The 4,512-nt window shown below is 34.5% G+C and overlaps 1 long non-coding RNA gene across 2 annotated transcripts; it reads right to left on the bottom strand.

The window, feature by feature from the left end:
- Positions 1–244: 244 nt before the first annotated feature.
- On the bottom strand, positions 245–4,209 carry LOC308400401. 2 transcript variants are annotated; one of them, XR_013972373.1, is made up of 5 exons: positions 3,710–4,209; positions 3,124–3,189; positions 2,623–2,773; positions 2,078–2,170; positions 245–1,780 (listed from the first exon to the last, which is right to left on the bottom strand). It is a non-coding gene; the product is annotated as an uncharacterized lncRNA (long non-coding RNA). The 2 variants fall into 2 exon arrangements; XR_013972374.1 differs by having other exon boundaries at positions 3,866–4,209.
- Between the last annotated feature and the right edge of the window lie 303 nt (positions 4,210–4,512).

The raw sequence follows: 4,512 nt of genomic DNA, 5'->3' as shown, positions 1-4,512 counted from the left end.
TAACAAGACATATTTAAGACTAACTAAATCAAGTTATGTTGTATGAACATAGATGATATATTTTCAGGTTAGATAGTTTAGATTAGTTACTTCAACACATTTCTTATTTGTGGCAGTAAAATGTTAAATTTAAGTTAGATTAATTCAAATATTATATTTTCAGCCACCTTGTGCTTTATTAATTAGTTTTACATAAATCTATTTTGTCAACAGGTTCCACACAAATGAATTAAGTACATCCAACTTATTTTTTAAAATTTATTTTATTGCCAACACATTCAGTGAGCATTTGTGTAAACCCAGTCCAAAATAAAACACAACAGCTCATTAGGGTTAGTAATTAACAGTATGTAGACAGATGCAACATCAAGACTTTAAATTAAATGTCTGTATCTACCAGAAATAGAAGAGAAAAAAAACGCATTGAAGATCACATAACACATTGATAAGATGACACTTGAGTTATGCACATGTGATGCTAGTAAGGTCTGTGAGTGTTTTTTTCTTTTAGTGTCTAAAATGGATAGCAAAGTTGCTATTTGCAATGATTGCTTAGGGTCAGTCCAGTAACACAATGCCAATGAAGTGCTTTCCTTTAACAATGCAAAGTGAAGTGTCCACCTCAACAGCCACAATTTAAAAAAAAAAAAATGTAACAACAACAACAACAACAACAACAACAATAATAATAATAATAATAATAATAATAAATAGTCCACTGATATTAGCAATCAAAGAAAATTACATCACCATCCCAAATAAAACTTTAACAAAACATGCCAACATTATGGTCTAACAATAAAACAGCTTGTCAGCGTTCAGTTTTTTTGCAACAGCACAGCAGTAACCATTTAACACTCGCCACTGTCAACATTTATTTTACCAGTGTTTGGGCAAAAAACTTCAGATGTAAACATTTTAACATGGAAACAATTGTTCGTCTTTAAAAGTCCACAAAATATACATTCATCCTGCATTCCCAACTTGGATGATCTGATATCCTCGTGTTGGTGTTGTTCCCAGACCATCATGAAAATGTTGTTCCAGGTTCAACATTGCAAGTGACCAATCACATTGTTGTGACGTTATTCTATTCCAAGCCATTCGTGCATTTATGAAATTCCAATGTTGCAAGGACAATATCAATTCTGCTTACTGTTTATTAAAGGGTTACGGTTAGGGTTAGGGTCAGTTGATCGGCGGACAGAGGCGGTTTCACGCAGCTTAAGTACAGTTTTTTGTTTTACGCCGGTTTTTCCCGAAGTCGCAAAAGTATGACGTCACAACATTCTGATTGGTCACTTGCAATGTTGATCCTGGAACAACATTTAGTATGATGATCTGGGAACAACACCAACACGAGGATATCAGATCAACCTCCTAACTTACCCTTATTTTTAGTATGTATTGCAATTACCTTTACAATGCACACAATGTAACACAAACTGAATATGAATATATTTCCACCTCATAACAATATGCCTTGAACGCTAATATACACACCACCCTTCAACATTTCTGGTGCAGTATCATCTCTCAATTAAATCCTTTAAATCTCAATGCTTTTGATTGTCTCTTAGCTTTCAGTCTTGAGGTTAACTGAGATTCAGTGCATATATCCCACCCATTAAGAGTGCACATGCAGAGGCCAGGTCTTCCAGGTCATGCAGGACACACTAGATGGTTATACCCACATCGGCTGGAGGAGTGCTGGCATCAGCTCTTTCGATGGTAAAGATAGCAAGGGTAATTTGTTCCAGCTCCCTCTGAACAGCTGTAGCTTAGACACAAAAACATAGAAAAATGGCATCCAGTTTTAAAAAAAGAAAGAAAAAGGGCCAAAGCTACCCTTTAATGACGTAAACACAATATTAGGAACATGCACCCCAGTGTGCCACTATTTTAGACTACAGATTCAACGATAAATATAAATAGTTTGGGTATACAAGAAGATTTCCCAAAACATTTAAACAGGTTCCATGCAAATTACAACAACAACAACATTACAACATGCAACAACATTAGTTATTCAAAATTTGGTTTAATACAGATAAAAAACTAAACTAAAATTACCAACCAATTATTCTTTGAAGAGGATGCTTGGGTCTTCATTCAGGTAAAAAGGTAGTGCCCTGAGGACACACTCCCTCCCCTTTTCAATACTTTCCTTCTGTAGAGAGTGGCAGAGATACAGGAAGAGAAAACAGATATACTTTAGGATGACAGAAACTCACATTATACGCAAAATGAATGACATATCCACTGCACAGATAGACATGTACACAAGACCAACTAATCATCACATGGACATGAATAGTTAACCTGTTGGGCAGGGTTTCCACCACATTATATATGTCCATAATGGAGGTAAAGACAAACTAATACATCATCTTTTTTGCATTCAAAACATAACATAAAAACATTCACTTCTGGTTTAACCTAAATCAAGGGATCAGATTTTACATATGTTTAGGTAATTTAAATTTTCCAACGTTTTGAGTACCAAACTTTGTCTTGCTTAATATAAATGTAAGTGCACTGTGCAGCTACCATACACTAGCTGTTTAAATTTGAAAATGATCTTATTAGCCATAATATTTTGCTACCAACAGAATAACGCACCTGTGTGGCTGGGGCCAAAGTTTGTCTAATTTTCTTCCCTGCAACGCCTCCTTTTTTCTTGAAGACTTTTATGAGCTGGTCAGTGTATTGGTCAAGTTGTGTAAAAAGCCTTGGAACATGCAGTAGTAATCCTCACATATTCTGCTTCCACCTGAAAATATGTCAACAAACACAACATACTGTACTGTAAATATACATACTATATGTACACATATACAAACTAAAACTAATGTAGAAAGACCTCATTAAAGCTATAATTTTAACACAAACATTTACACAAAATGCTAATGGAGCCATTACAGCTTTTATTGTTATTTATCAAGTTCCAAAAAATATTGATCACAGCTGATCTGAAAAGAATTTCATGCCTCAGGCCCTTGAACTGCAACCTTTACCATGGTTCAGATGTGGAGAAGAAATAACAGGGGCATGGGATGGGTCACAAAAGAAAACTTAACTTATAAAACAGTTTTGTTTTTAAAAGTATAACAGTTCACATACCACATACAAGCTCAGCAATACCACATACACCACATCAGTATAGGAGGGAGCAGGTAAAGGCAGGATCTGAGATTTATAAAGAAAAAAAAAATTAATTCCTTAATTTCAAGAAGCAAATTATTGTTTGAATTACAACTAAATAAAATACTACTCAGAAGAAAAGCAAGAGATTGACACTGCCATGTGCTAACTTTCTATAGAAGCAATTATCACCAGGTCTGTCGACCTCCATTGTCTGTCCACTCATGTCTTGAATAATTTTATTAAAAAAATTAAGTGTGTACTTTCACAAACTGTAATTTATAACTACATTGATATGTATAACTCCGCTAGGAAACATGCTGTATTTACAGACCATTTTTACATAATACAGATTACTGATAGAGCAGTAATCTGTAAAATCTTTTTGGATTTTAAATGTCACTTTATGCTATCCTTGCTATCCTATTCGATATTTCCGACTCTCGGATTACAGAAAAGGAATCCCAAGAAAGCAAATGGAAAAATAACCCCTTGAAAGAATAACCCCATGAACCCCTGTAGCTAATCCCTTAATAAAACAAAAAACAATAAAAATGTTTCTTACACAGTCCACAAAATAAGCATGTCCAGGACCCAGTAAAACTAATGTAAAACAAGCACACGCAAACGATATAACATGTCTTGTAAGACAAACGCAAAATATAACCATGCTGGACATATAGATACTACACAACATAGTCAAAGAAAAAAGTGGTCTTACCTCTCAAAGAAACAGCAGCTTGGCGCCAAAACAGCCTTTTTCAGTTAAATTTGAAGTCTTGTGCATGAGCAGGCACAAGCCGTGAAACCTTCTTGTTCTGCGCGGTTTCATTACAACTGTTTTTGCATTACTGCCACCTTGTGGATATACAAGGTATATCGATCCTAATTGACTTAACTTAAATGTTATGCGATCAAGTAACACATTAGTATTATGTACGTTGAATAATAGACACAATTACGTAGACTTGATTAGAAAAACATATGTTAACTTAACAAAAACATATATTTTAAGTAAAATGAAAATAAATAATTAATATACACTGAACAATCCACCTCATTCATTTTTTTGAGTGCAGATTTAGAGTTAATTAATTCGTAATGTGAGAAGAGCTTAAGCTGAATATGACTAGGGGTGCAACACTTCACCAAAACCAGGGGTCTGTTTGTACTTTGGTTTTCTTTAGAGGGGATGAATAACAAAAAAATAGGGGAAAAGGTCAATGCATTTACACTTGAGCAAAAAGAAAAAGAAAAAAACAACAACCCCAAAACAGCTGAAGGTAAAACAGAGCATCAGAATGATGAAGCAAGATGATATATGTGACTTTGAAAGAGGCATAGTTGTTCGTGCCTGATGGGCTGTTC

This window comes from Rhamphochromis sp. 'chilingali' (assembly GCF_963969265.1).
Source record: "Rhamphochromis sp. 'chilingali' genome assembly, chromosome: 7".
NCBI classification, from domain to species: domain Eukaryota; kingdom Metazoa; phylum Chordata; class Actinopteri; order Cichliformes; family Cichlidae; genus Rhamphochromis; species Rhamphochromis sp. 'chilingali'.
Note: the sequence above shows the minus strand (reverse complement) of the source record. Positions and strands in the feature narration are given on the sequence as shown.